Source organism: Pseudorca crassidens, chromosome 15, assembly GCF_039906515.1.
Source record: "Pseudorca crassidens isolate mPseCra1 chromosome 15, mPseCra1.hap1, whole genome shotgun sequence".
Taxonomy (NCBI): Eukaryota; Metazoa; Chordata; class Mammalia; order Artiodactyla; family Delphinidae; genus Pseudorca; species Pseudorca crassidens.
Window position 1 is genome coordinate 14,311,126 of NC_090310.1, and position 15,328 is coordinate 14,326,453.

Sequence of the window (15,328 nt, forward strand, 5' to 3'; positions counted from 1 at the left end):
CGAACAACATGGTATATCTCTCCATATGTCAGTATAATCTTTAATTTTTTTCATCAGTGTCTTAACAGTTTTCTGCATACAGGTCTTTTACCTCCCTAGGTAGTTTTATTCCTAGATATTTTATTCTTTTTGTTGCAATGGTAAATGGGAGTCTTTTCTTGATTTCACTTTCGGATTTTTCATCATTAGTGTATAGGAATGCCAGAGATTTCTGTGCATTAATTTTGTATCCTGCTACTTTACCAAATTCATTAATTAGCTCTAGTAGTTTTCTGGTAGCATCTTTAGGATTCTCTATGTATAGTATCATGTCATCTGCAAACAGTGACAGCTTTACTTCTTCTTTTCCGATTTGGATTCCTTTTATTTCCTTTACTTCTCTGATTGCTGTGGCTACAACTTCCAAAACTATGTTGAATAAGAGTGGTGAGAGTGGGCAACCTTGTCTGGTTCCTGATCTTAGTGGAAATGCTTTCAGTTTTTCACCATTGAGGACGATGTTGGCTGTGGGTTTGTCATATATGGCCTTTATTGTGTTGAGGAAAGTTCCCTCTATGTCTACTTTCTGGAGAGGTTTTATCATAAATTGGTGTTGAATTTTGTCAAAAGCTTTCTCTGCATCTATTGAGATGATCATATGGTTTTTCTCCTTCAGTTTGTTAATATGGTGTATCACATTGATTGATTTGCGTATATTGAAGAATCCTTCCATTCCTGGAATAAACCCCACTTGATCATGGTGTATGATCCGTTTAATGTGCTGTTGGATTCTGTTTGCTAGTATTTTGTTGAGGATCTTTGCATCTATGTTCATCAGTGACATTGGCCTGTAGTTTTCTTTCTTTGTGACATCCTTGTCTGGTTTTGGTATCAGGGTGATGGTGGCCTCGTAGAATGAGTTGGGGAGTGTTCCTCCCTCTGCTATATTTTGGAAGAGTTTGAGAAGGACAGGTGTTAGCTCTTCTCTAAATGTTTGATAGAATTCGCCTGTTAAGCCATCTGGTCCTGAGCTTTTGTTTATTGGAAGATTTTTAATCACAGCTTCAGTTTCATTACTTGTGATTGGCCTGTTTATATTTTCTATTTCTTCCTGGTTCAATCTTGGCAGGTTGTGCATTTCTAAGAATTTGTCCATTTCTTCCAGGTTGTCCATTTTATTGGCATAGAGTTGCTTGTAGTAATCTTTCATGATCTTTTGTATTTCTGCGGTGTCAGTTGTTACTTCTCCTTTTTCATTTCTAATTCTATTGATTTGAATCTTCTCTCTTTTTTTCTTGATGAGTCTGGCTAATGGTTTATCAATTTTGTTTATCTTCTCAAAGAACCACGTTTTAGTTTTATTGATCTTTGCTATCGTTTCCTTCATTTCTTTTTCATTTATTTCTTATCTGATCTTTATGATTTCTTTCCTTCTGCTAACTTTGGGGGTTTTTTTGTCCTTCTTTCTCTAATTGCTTTAGGTGCAAGGTTAGGTTGCTTATTCGAGATGATTCCTGTTTCTTAAGGTAGGATTGTATTGCTATAAACTTCCCTCTTAGAACTGCTTTCGCTGCATCCCATAGGTTTTGGGTGGTCGGGTCTCCATTGTCATTTGTTTCTAGGTATTTTTTGATTTCCTCTTTGATTTATTCAGTGATCACTTCGTTATGAAGTAGTGTATTGTTTAGCCTCCATGTGTTTGTATTTTTTACAGATCTTTTCCTGTAATTGATATCTAGTCTCATAACGTTGTGGTTGGAAAAGATACTTGATACAATTTCAATTTTCTTAAATTTACCAAGGCTTGATTTGTGACCCAAGATATGATCTATCCTGGAGAATGTTCCATGAGTACTTGAGAACAATGTGTATTCTGTTGTTTTTGGATGGAATGTCCTATAAATATCAATTAAGTCCATCTTGTTTAATGTGTCATTTAAAGCTTGTGTTTCCTTATTTATTTTCATTTTGGATGATTTGTCCATTTGTGAAAGTGGGGTGTTAAAGCCCCCTACTATGAATGTGTTACTGTCCATTTCCCCTTTTATGGCTGTTAGTATTTGCCTTATGTATTGAGGTGCTCCTATGTTGGGTGCATAAATATTTACAATTGTTATATCTTCTTCTTGGATCGATCCCTTGATCATTATGTAGTGTCCTTCTTTGTCTCTTCTAATAGTCTTTGTTTTAAAGTCTATTTTGTCTGATATGAGAATTGCTACTCCAGCTTTCTTTTGGTTTCCATGTGCATGGAATATCTTTTTCCATCCCCTCACTTTCAGTCTGTATGTGTCTCTAGGTCTGAAGTGGGTCTCTTGTAGACAGCATATATATGGGTCTTCTTTTTGTATCCATTCAGGCAGTCTGTGTCTTTTGGTGGGAGCATTTAATCCATTTACATTTAAGGTAATTATCAATATGTATGTTCCTATTCCCATTTTCTTAAGTGTTTTGGGTTTGTTATTGTAGGTCTTTTCTTCTCTTTTGTTTCCTGTCTAGAGAAGATCCTTTAGCATTTGTTGTAAAGCTGGTTTGATGGTGCTGGACTCTCTCAGCTTTTGTCTGTAAAGGTTTTAATTTCTCCATCAAATCTGAATGAGATCCTTGCTGGGTAGAGTAATCTTGGTTGTAGGTTTTTCTCCTTCATCACTTTAAATATGTCCTGCCAGTCCCTTCTGGCTTGCAGAGTTTCTGCTGAAAGATCAGCTGTTAACCTTATGGGGATTCCCTTGTGTGTTATTTGTTGTTTTTCCCTTGCTGCTTTTAATATGTTTTCTTTGTATTTAATTTTTGACAGTTTGATTAATATGTGTCTTGGCGTGTTTCTCCTTGGATTTATCCTGTATGGAACTCTCTGTGCTTCCTGGACTTGATTAACTATTGCCTTTCCCACATTAGGGAAGTTTTCAACTATAATCTCTTCAAATATTTTCTCAGTGCCTTTCTTTTTCTCTTCTTCTTCTGGAACCCCTATAATTTGAATGTTGGTGTGTTTAATGTTGTCCCAGAGGTCTCTGAGACTGTCCTCAGTTCTTTTCATTCTTTTTTCTTTATTCTGCTCTGCAGTAGTTATTTCCACTATTTTATCTTCCAGGTAACTTATCCGTTCTTCTGCCTCAGTTATTCTGCTATTGATCCCTTCTAGAGTATTTTTCATTTCATTTATTGTGTTGTTCATCATTGCTTGTTTCATCTGTAGTTCTTCTAGGTCCTTGTTAAATGTTTCTTGTATTTTCTCTATTCTATTTCCAAGATTTGGGGTCATCTTTACTATCATTATTCTGAATCCTTTTTCAGGTAGACTGCCTATTTCCTCTTCATTTGTTAGGTCTGGTGGGTTTTTATCTTGCTCCTTCATCTGCTGTGTGTTTTTCTGTCTTCTCATTTTGCTTATCTTACTGTGTTTGGGGTCTCCTTTTTGCAGACTGCAGGTTCATAGTTCCCATTGTTTTTGGTGTCTGTCCCCAGTGGCTAAAGTTGGTTCAGTGGGTTGTGTAGGCTTCCTGGTGGAGGGGACTAGTGCCTGTGTTCTGGTGGATGAGGCTGGATCTTGTCTTTCTAGTGGGCAGGTCCACGTCTTGCGGTGTGTTTTGGGGTGTCTGTGGACTTACTATGATTTTAGGCAGCCTCTCTGCTAATGGGTGCGGTTGTGTTCCTGTCTTCCTCCTCAGAGGCACAGCACTGACTCCTCCTCAGAGGCACAGCACTGACTCCTGGCTGCAGCACCAAGAGCCTTTCATCCACACAGCTCAGAATAAAAGGGAGAAAAAGTAGAAAGAGAGAAAGAAAGAGGATAAAGGAAAAAATAAAGTAAGATAAAATAAAGTTATTAAAATAAAAAATATTAAGAAAAAAAATTTTTTTAAGTAAACAAAATCGGACAGATAGAACCCTAGGACAAATGGTGAAAGCAAAGCTACACAGACAAAATCTCACACAGAAGCATGCACATACACACTCACAAAAAGAGGAAAGGGGGAAAAAAATCATAAATCTTGCTCTCAAAGTCCACCTCCTCAATTTGGGATGATTCGTTGTCTATTCATGTATTCCACAGATGCAGGGTACATCAAGTTGATTGTGGAGATTTAATCTGCTGCTCCTGAGGCTGCTGGGAGAGATTTCCCTTTCTCTTCTTTGTTCTCACAGCTCCTGGGACTCAGCTTTGGATTTGGCCCCACCTCTGCGTGTAGGTCGCCGGAGAGCGTCTGTTCTTCGCTCAGACAGGACAAGGTTAAAGGAGCCGCTGATTCGGGGGCTCTGGCTCACTCAGGCCGAGGGGAGGGAGGGGTACGGAGTGCGGGGCAAGCCTGCGGTGGCAGAGGCCAGCATGATGTTGCAGCAGCCTGAGGCGTGCTGTGCGTTCTCCTGGGGAAGTTGTCCCTGGATCCCGTGACCCTGGCAGTGGCGGGCTGCACAGGCTCCCCAGAAGGGAGGTGTGGAGAGTGACCTGTGCTTGCACACAGGCTTCTTGGTGGCGGCGGCAGCAGCAGCCTTAGCGTCTCATGCCCATCTCTGGGGTCCGCACTGTTAGCTGCGGCTCGCGCCCTTCTCTGGAGCTCCTTTAAGCAGCGCTCTTAATCCCCTCTCCTCGCGCACCAGGAAACAAAGAGGGAAGAAAAAGTCTCTTGCCTCTTTGGCAGGTCCAGACTTTTCCCAAGCAGATTCTTTTTGTTTATTTATTTGTTTTGTTTTTAATTTTATTTTTTAAAATTATTTTTACATTTTATTTTTTTATACAGCAGGTTCTTATGAGTTATCTATTTTATACGTATTAGTGTATATATGTCAATCCCAATCTCACAATTCATCACAGCAGCACCACCACCCCCGGCTTTCCCCCCTTGGTGTCCATACATTTGTTCTCTACATCTGTGTCTCTATTTCTGCTCTGCAAATCGGTTCATCTGTACCATTTTTCCATGCATTAATATACGATATTTGTTTTTCTCTTTCTGACTTACTTCACTCTGTATGACAGTCTAGGTCCATCCACATCTCTACAAATGACCCAGTTTTGTCCCTTTTTATGGCTAAGTAATATTCCATTGTATATATGTACCACATCTTCTTTATCCATTCGTCTGTTGATGGGCATTTAGGTTGCTTCCATGACCTGGCTATTGCAAATAGTGCTTCAATGAACATTGGGGTGCATGTGTCTTTTTGAATGATGGTTTTCTCTGGGTATAGGCCCAGTAGTGGGGTTTCTGGGTCATATGGTAATTCTACGTTTACTTTTTCAAGGAACCTCCATACTGTTCTCCATAGTGGCTGTATCAATTTACATTCCCACCAACAGTGCAGGAGGGTTCCCTTTTCTCCACACCTTCTCCAGGATTTATTGTTTCTAGATTTTTGGATGTTGGCCATTCTGACTGGTGTGAGGTGATACCTCATTGTGGTTTTGATTTGCATTTCTCTAATGATCAGTGATGTTGACCAGCTTTTCATGTGTTTGTTGGCCATCTGTATGTCTTCTTTGGAGAAATGTCTATTGAGGTCTTCTGCCCATTTTTGGGTTGGGTTGTTTGTTTTTTTAATATTGAGCTGCACGAGCTGTTTATATATTTTGGAGATTAGTCCTCTGTCCATTGATTTGTTTGCAAATATTTTCTCCCATTCTGAGGGTTGTCTTCTCATCTTGTTTGTAGTTTCCTTTGCTGTGCAAAAGTTTTGAAGTTTCATTAGGTCCCATTTGTTTATTTTTGTTTTGATTTCCATTACTCTAGGAGTTGGATCAAAAAAGATCTTGCTGTGATTTATGTCAAAGAGTGTTCTTCCTATGTTTTCCTCTAAAAGTTTTATAGTGTCCAGTCTTACATTTAGGTCTCTAATACATTTTGAATTTATTTTTGTGTATGGTGTTAGGGAGAATTTCATTCTTTTACATGTAGCTGTGCAGTTTTCTCAGAACCACTTACTGAAGAGACTGTCTTTTCTCCATTGTATATCCTTGCCTCCTTTGTCATAGATTAGTTGACCATAGGTGTGTGGGTTTATCTCTGGGCTTTCTATCCTGTTCCACTGATCTATATTTCTGTTTTTGTGCCAGTACCTTTTTGTCTTGATTACTGTAGCTTTGTAGTATAGTCTGAAGTCAGGGAGTCTGATTCCTCCAGTTCATTTTTTTCCCTCAAGACTGCTTTGGCTATTCGGAGTCTTTTGTGTCTCCATACAAATTTTAAGATTTTTTTGTTCTAGTTCCATAAAAAATGCCATTGGTAATTTGATAGGGATTGCATCGAATCTGTAGATTGCTTTGGGTGGTATAGTCATTTTCACAATATTGATTCTTCCAATCCAAGAGTTCTATCTCTCCATCTGTTTGTGTCATCTTTGATTTCTTTCATCAGTCTCTTACAGTTTTCTGAGTACAGGTCTTTTGGCAGGAGGATTCTTAACCACTGTGCCACCAGGGAAGCCTTCTCCTATGTTTTCTTCTAATGTTTTATAGTTTTATGTTGACATGATCCATTTTGAGTTAATTTTTGCATAACATATGGGACTTAGGTCAAAGTACAATTTTTTTTCTATGAATGTCCAGTTGCTTCAGCACCATTTATTGAAAGGACTAGTCATCCTTCACTGAATTGCTTTTACACCTGTGTCAAAATTCCAATGGGAAAGACTCCCCCAGCCAGCCCAACAAGAAGTGCCAGTAGGGATTGGTTCAAGATGGTGGAGTAGAAGGATGTGCTCTCACTCCCTCTTGCGAGAGCACCAGAATCACAACTAACTACTGAACAATCATGTACAGGAAGAAACTGGAGCTCACCAAAAAAGATACCCCACATCCAAAGACAAAGGAGAAGCAATGAGATGCTTAGGAGGGGTGCAATCACAATAAAATCAAATCCCATAATGGCTGGGTGGGTGACTCACAAACTGGAGAACACTTATACCACTGAAGTCCACCCGCTGGAGGCAAGGTTCTGAGCCCCAAGTCAGGGTTCCCAACCCTGGAGATTCGGCAACGGGAGGAGGAATTCCTAGAGATTCAGAGGTTGAAGGCTAGTGGGATTTAATTGCAGGGCTTTGACAGGACTGGGGGAAACAGAGAGAGACTCCACTCTTGGAAGGCACACACAAAGTAGTGTGTGCATCGCGACCCAGGGGAAGGAGCAGTGACCCCATAGGATACTGAACCAGACCTACCTGCTAGTGTTGGAGGGTCTCCTGCAGAGGCGGGGGGTGGCTGTGGCTCACCGTGTGGACAAGGACACGGGCAGCAGAAGTTCTGGGAAGTAGTCCTTGGTGTGAGCCGTCCCAGAGTCTGCCCTTAGCCCCATCAAAGAGCTGGGTAGGCTCCAGTGCTGGGTTGCCTCAGGCCAAACAACCAACAGGGAGGGAACCCAGCCCCACCCATCAGCAGACAAGCTGATTAAAGCTTTACTGAGCTCTGCCCACCAGAGCAACAGCCAGCTCTACCCACCACCAGTCCCTCCCATCAGGAAGCTTGCACAAGCTTCTAAGATAGCCTCATCCACCAGAGGGCAGAAGCAGAAGAAAGAAGAACTACAATTCTGCAGGCTGTGGAAGGAAAACTACATTCACAGAAACACAGACAAAATGAAAAGGCAGAGGACTTTGTACCAGGTGAAGGAACAAGATAAAACCCCAGAAAAACAACTAAATGAAGTGAAGATAGGCAACCTTCCAGAAAAAGAATTCAGAGTAATGATAGTGAAGATGATCCAGGACCTCGGAAAAAGAATGGAGGCAAAGATCAAGAAGATACAAGAAATGTTTAACAAAGACCTAGAAGAATTAACAAATAAACAGAGATGAACAATACAATAACTGAAATGAAAACTACACTAGAGGGAATCAATAGCAGAATAACTGAGGCAGAAGAACGGATAAGTGACCTGGAAGACAGGACAGTGGAATTCACTGCTGCAGAACAGAATAAATAAAAAAGAAAGAAAAGAAATGAAGAGGGTCTAAGAGACCTCTGGGACAACATTAAATGCAACAACATTCACATTATAGGGGTCCCAGAAGGAGAAGAGAGAGAAAGGACATGGGAAAATACTTAAAGAGATTATAGTTGAAAACTTCCCTAACATGAGAAAGGAAATAGCCACCCAAGTCCAGGAAGTGCAGAGAGTCCCATACAGGATAAACCTAAAGAGAAACATGCCGAGACACATAGTAATCAAGTTGGCAAAAAATTAAAGACAAAGAAAAAATTTGAAAGCAACAAGGGAAAAATGACTAATAACATACAAGGGAACTCCCATAAGGCTAACAGTTGATTTCTCAGCAGAAACTATAAGCCAGAAGGGAGTGGCATGACATACTTAAAGTGATGAAAGGGAAGAACCTGCAACCAAGATTACTCTACCCAACAAGGATCTCATTCAGATTCGATGGAGAAATCAAAAGCTTTACAGACAAGCAAAACCTAAGAGAATTCAGCACCACCAAACCAGCTCTACAACAAATGCTAAAGGAACTTCTCTAAGTCAGAAGCACAAGAGAAGAGAATGACCTACAAAAACAAACCCAAAACAATTAAGAAAATGGTAATAGGAACATACATACCAATAATTACCTTAAACATGAATGGATTAAATGCTCCAACCAAAAGACACAGGCTTGCTGAATGGATTCAAAAACAAGACCCATATATATGCTGTCTACAAGAGACCCACTTCAGACCTAGAGACACATACAGACTAAAAGTGAAGGGATGGAAAAAAATATTCCATGCACATGGAAATCAAAAGAAAGCTGGAGTAGCAATACTCATATCAGATAAAATAGGCTTTACAATAAAGAATGTTACAAGAGACAAGGAAGGACATTACATAATGATCAAGGGATCAATCCAAGAAGAAGATATAACAATTATAAATATATATGTACCCAACGTAGGAGCACCACAATACACAAGGCAAATGCTAACAGCTATAAAAGAGGAAATCAACAGTAACACAATAATAGTGGGGGACTTTAACACCTCACTTACACCAATGGACAGATCATCCAAACAGAAAATTAATAAGGAAGCAGAAGCTTTAAATGACACAATAGACCAGATAGATTTAATTGATATTTATAGGACATTCCATCCAAAAACAGCAGGTTACACTTTCTTCTCAAGTGCGCACAGAACATTCTCCAGGTTAGATCACATCTTGGGTCACAAATCAAGCCTAAGTAAATTTAAGAAAATTGAAATCATATCAAGCATCTTTCCCGACCACAAAACTATGAGGTTAGAAATCAATTACAGGGGAAAAAAAAGTAAAAAACACAAACACATGGAGGCTAAACAATACGTTACTAAATAACCAAGAGATCACTGAGGAGATCAAAAATACCTAGAGACAAATGACAATGAAAACACGATGATCCAAAACCTATGGGACGCAGCAAAAGCAGTTCTAAGAGGGAAGTTTATAGCAATACAGGCCTGCCTCAAGAAATAAGAAAAATCTCAAATAAACAATCTGCCTTACACCTAAAGGAACTAGAGAAAGAAGAACAAACAAAACCCACAGTTAGCAGAAGGAAAGAAATCATAAAGATCAGAGCAGAAATAAATGAAATAGAAACAAGAAACAATAGCAAAGGTCAATTAAACTAAAAGCTGGTTCTTTGAGAAGATAAACAAAATTGATAAACCATTAGCCAGACTCATCAAGAAAAAGGGAGAGGACTCAAATCAATAAAGTTACAAATGAAAAAGGAGAAGTTACAACAGACACCACAGAAATACAAAGCATCCTAAGAGACTACTACAAGCAACTCTATGCCACTAAAATGGACAACCTGGAAGAAATGGACAAATTCTTAGAAAGGTATTACCGTCCAAGACAGAACCAGGAAGAAATAGAAAATATGAACAGACCAATCACAGGTAATGAAATTGAAACTGTGATTAAAAATCTTCCAGCAAACAAAAGTCCAGGACCAGATGGCTTCACAGGTGAATTCTATCAAACATTTAGAGAAGAGCTAACACCCATCCTTCTCAAACTCTTCCAAAAAATTGCAGAGGAAGGAACACTCCCAAACTCATTCTATGAGGCCACCATCACCCTGATAAGAAAACCAAACAAAGATACTACAAAAAAAAAATTACAGACCAATATCACTGATGAATATAGATGCAAAAATCCTCAACAAAATACTAGCAAGCAGAATTCAACAACATATTAAAACGATCATGCACCATGATCAAGTGGGATTCATCCCAGGGATGCAAGGATTCTTCAATATATGCAAATCATTCAATATGATACACCATATTAACAAATTGAAGAATAAAATCCATATGATCATCTCAATAGATGCAGAAAAAAACTTTTACAAAATTCAACACCCATTTATGATAAAAACTCTCCAGAAAATTGGCATAGAGGGAACCTACCTCAACATAATAAAGGCCATATATGACAAATCCATAGCAAACATCATTCTCAATGGTAAAAAACTGAAAGCATTTCCTCTAAGATCAGGAACAAGACAAGGATGTCCACTCTCACCACTATTATTCAACATAGTTTTGGAAGTCCTAGCCATGGCAATCAGACAAGAAAAAGAAATAAAAGGAATACAAATTAGAAAAGAAGAAGTAAAACTGTCACTGTTTGCTGATGATATGATACTATACATAGAGAATCCTAAGGATGCCACGAGAAAACTAGAGCTAATCAATGAATTTGGTAAAGTTGCATGATACAAAATTAATGCACAGAAATATCTTGCATTCCTATACACTAACAACAATGATCAGAGAGAGAAATTAAGGAAACAATCTCATTCACCATTGCAACAAAAAGAATAAAATACCCTAGGAATCAACCTACCTAGGGAGACAAAAGACCTATATGCTGAAAACTATAAGACACTGATGAAAGAAATCAAAGATGACACAAACAGATGGAGAGATATACCATGTTCTTGGGTTGGAAGAATCAATACTGTGAAAATGACTCTACTACCCAAAGCAATGTACAGATTCAATGCAATCCCTATCAAATTACCAGTGGCATTTATTACAGAACTAGAACAGAAAATCTTAAAATTTTTATGGAGACACAAAAGACCCCAAATAGCCAAAGCAGTCTTGAGGGAAAAAAATGAGCTGGAGGAATCAGACTCCTTGACTTCAGACTATACTACAAAGCTACAGTAATCAAGGCAATATGGTACTGGCACAAAAACAGAAATATAGATCAATGGAACAGGATAGAAAGCCCAGAGATAAACCCATGCACCTATGGTCAACTAATCTATGACAAAGGAGGCAAGGATATATAATGGAGAAAAGACAGTCTCTTCAGTAAGTGGTTCTGGGAAAACTGTACAGCTACACGTAAAAGAATGAAATTAGAACAGTCCCTAACACCATACACAAAAATAAACTCAAAATGTATTAGAGACCTAAATGTAAGACTGGACACTATAAAACTCTTAGAGGAAAACATAGGAAGAACACTCTTTGACATAAATCACAGCAAGATCTTTTTTGATCCAACTCCTAGAGTAATGGAAATAAAAACAAAAATAAACAAATGGGACCTAATGAAACTTAAAAGCAAAGGAAACTACAAACAAGATGAGAAGACAACCCTCAGAATGAGAGAAAATATTTGCAAACAAATCAATGGACAAAGGATTAATCTCCAAAATATATAAACAGCTCATGCAGCTCAATATTAAAAAAACAACCCAATCGAAAAATGGGCAGAAGACCTCAATAGACATTTCTCCAAAGAAGACATACAGATGGCCAACAAACACATGAAAAGCTGGTCAACATCACTGATCATTAGAGAAATGCAAATCAAAACCACAATGAGGTATCACCTCACACCAGTCAGAATGGCCAACATCCAAAAATCTAGAAACAATAAATCCTGGAGGAGGTGTGGAGAAAAGGGAACCCTCCTGCACTGTTGGTGGGAATGTAAATTGATACAGCCACTATGGAGAACAGTATGGAGGTTCCTTGAAAAAGTAAACGTAGAATTACCATATGACCCAGCAATCCCACTGCTGGGCCTATACCCAGAGAAAACCATCATTCAAAAAGACACATGCACCCCAATGTTCATTGAAGCACTATTTGCAATAGCCAGGTCATGGAAGCAACCTAAATGCCCATCAACAGACGAATGGATAAAGAAGATGTGGTACATATATACAATGGAATATTACTTAGCCATAAAAAGGAACAAAACTGGGTCATTTGTAGAGACATGGGTGGACCTAGAGACTGTCATACAGAGTGAAGTACATTAGAAAGAGAAGAACAAATACCGTATATTAATGCGTATATGTGGAACCTAGAAAAATGGTACAGATGAACCGATTTGCAGGGCAGAAATAGAGACACAGATGTAGAGGACAAATGTATGGACACCAAGGTGGGAAAGCGGTGGAGGGAGGTGGTGGTGCTGTGATGAATTGGGAGATTGGGATTGACATATATACACTAATATGTATAAAATGGATAACTACTAAGAACCTGCTGTGTAAAAAATAAATAAAATTCAAAAAATAAAGAAATGGACAGGAATGATATAAATTGCAAAATTTTACTGAAAAAAAAAGAAGAAACAACCAGCTGTATAAAAATAAAATAAAATTCAGAAATTCAAAAAAAAAGTAAGCATTTTCCTAGCTTATTAAAACTCCTAATAACCTTAACTAAATGTCTATAAATGACTTACCATGTGTCTGTGTCATGACTTTTTAACCATTGTTTTCATGTTTACTTGTTAAATAATTATTTTCCTCAAAAAAAAAGCGCCAGTAGCGTGGCCCTGATTCTTCTGAGGCTCGTGGGCGCTGCTCTGAGCAGCGTCACCCTTTATAGCAGAAAGCTGGCGGGCACTGTGGGGGAAAAACAAAACAAGCAGCAAGTGGAGGAGGTGCTAGAAGAAGAGGAAAAAGAATATGTGGTAGAAAAAGTTCTCGACCATCGAGTGGTAAAGGGCCAAGTGGAGTACCTCCTAAAACGGAAGGGGTTCTTAGATGAGGACGACACATGGGAGCCAGAAGAAAACCTGGATTGCCCCGACCTCATTGCCGAGTTCCTGCAGTCACAGGAAACAGCACACGAGACAGACAAATCAGAGGGGGGCAAACGCAAAGCTGATTCTGATTCGGAAGATAAGGGGGAGAAGAGCAAACCAAAGAAGAAAGAAGAGTCAGAAAAGCCACGAGGCTTTGCTCAGGGTTTGGAACTGGAGTGGATTATTGGAGCTATAGACTCCAGTGGAGAACTCATTTTCCTGATGAAATGGAAAAACTGATGAGGCTGACCTGGGCCCTGCCAAGGAAGCCAATGTCAAGTGCCCACAGGTTGTCATATCCTCCTATGAGGAAAGGCTGACGTGGCATTCCTACCCCTCAGAGGATGATGACAAAAAAGATGACAAGAATTAACTCTCCTGAGTACCAGCCCTTGTCACGTCTGACCGTGGGGTTCGAGTGGGGAAAGGAGTTCTACTTGTCTTGACACCATGGAGGTGGCTTGAGAAGATGTCCTTTGAAGAGCCAGTATAGTTTCTGTGCCCTACAGCAGCCCAAGTGCTTTAAAGCTGCTCTATGCTGTATAGTTTGCACACCCATCCCAGTGGAGGGGAAGGACGGTCAGTGTTTCAAGGCCACCCATTCTGAACTTCACTGAGAAAGGCAAAGGGCCTTCTACATAGGACAAAACTTGCAGGCTGGGATGTGGGAGAGCAGAAGATACTGTAGATCTTCAAAGAGCATCTCCACAACCCACAGCCTTCTTCCCAATAGTGTTAGCTCTGCATTTTTACAGCATAGCATGGATGTAGTTTTTGGCCGTTACTGGTGTATTATTTGGGGCGGGAGGGATGGGGTGGGAAAGAAGGGAGATGGGTTAGGGTCATTTTTGTTAAAATCTGGGGCCTGATTGGGTAAATGGTGAAACAAAGGAAAGAACAACTAACGATGATTTGATTCTGTGTCCAGAATATTTTATCCTTTCAAAAAATGTCATTGGCAACCTAAATGAGGACTGTGAGAGATCGTTTGTAAGCTGCGAATGCCTGAAACTTAGAAGCCAAGGTGTTCCCTGCCTCAGCATAATGCTGTTCCCAGCAAAGGACTAAGCCAGTTACGAAGTTACCGAAGCTGCCATTTTGGGGGATTGAAGCCGGCTGAGGAGGAAAAGTCTTATTGGAGTGTATACACAGGCAGGTCATTCTGTCCTAGAGGTGCTGATTCCTGAAATTGACAAGAAGACCCTTTCTTCTCCAGTCATGAGGTTATAAATATCAGCTTCTCCATCCAAGCCACTGGCTGAAGTATCTGGGGAAGGGCAGAGGGTGGTACAGGAGGTGGGAGAGTAGGGAAAGACAAAGGCCGGTACTCTTAGGGTGGAAAACTCTTGGAGCCTCTGTTTTTTGAACTTTGAAACCGTTGGTGGCAGAGTTCAGTCTCTGACAGCACAAGTTCACTGAAGCACTTCAAGAGTTGAATGATTTCAAAAGCCCTGGTCTCAGGAGAAGATTAAATTTTCACACTGGGGCAGTGGTTCACTTTAAAACAAAACTTTTTTTTTAATCCTAAGCATTAACTAAAACCCCAAATGCTGTCATGACTCATGAGATCCATCAGTTCTTGACATCATCTAGACCTGCATCTAGAACTCCATTGTAAAAGGCATGTGTTAGGTTTCTGTGAAAACTTTTAAATGTAAACTTCGTACCAACACTGTCAGTTCGTCTTAATAAAATTATAGATTTATATTTTAAAAATCCAGCAGCATACTTGTGTGGGTCTATTTTTGGGCTCCTCTATTTCATTGATCTATGCATCTGTCCTTCTACCAATACTCTATTGTCTTCATTACTGTAGCTATATAGTAAGGCTTATTTGGGTGATTTTATTCTTTTCCAAGATTACCTTAGATATCTAGGGCCTATGGCTTTCCTTATGAATTTTAATTTATAAATTAAAAATTATAAATTTATATAATTATAAAATTATAAAAATTAATTATAAATTAAATAATCTTTTCTATGTCTAAAAAAACCATTGCTAGGATTTTGATAGGAATTGTATTATATCTTTAATTTGGCAAGCAGTGACATCTTTACTATGTTGAGTCTTCCAATCATGAACATGATATGTCCCTCCATTTATTTAGGTCTTCTTTGATTTCTTTTATCAGTATATTATAGTTTTCAGCATATATGTTCTATATATGCTTTTGCTAGATTCATACCTAAGCATTTTTTTTAACATCTTCGTTGGTGTATAATTGCTTTACAATGGTGTGTTAGTTTCTGCTTTATAACAAAGTGAATCAGTTATACATACACATATGTTCCCATATCTCTTCCCTCTTGCA

General features: G+C 39.1%; 1 long non-coding RNA gene and 1 pseudogene across 1 annotated transcript in view; one reads left to right on the forward strand and one right to left on the reverse strand.

The window, feature by feature from the left end:
- Positions 1–7,344, reverse strand: part of LOC137206843 (uncharacterized) — a 58,967-nt gene extending 51,623 nt beyond the window's left edge. The window contains exon 1 of the long non-coding RNA XR_010934851.1: positions 7,138–7,344. This is a non-coding gene — a long non-coding RNA (uncharacterized lncRNA). The remainder of the gene's footprint in view (positions 1–7,137) is intronic.
- A 5,348-nt stretch (positions 7,345–12,692) lies between these two features.
- LOC137206840 (chromobox protein homolog 1 pseudogene) lies at positions 12,693–13,798 on the forward strand (annotated as a pseudogene).
- The last annotated feature ends 1,530 nt before the right edge of the window (positions 13,799–15,328 follow it).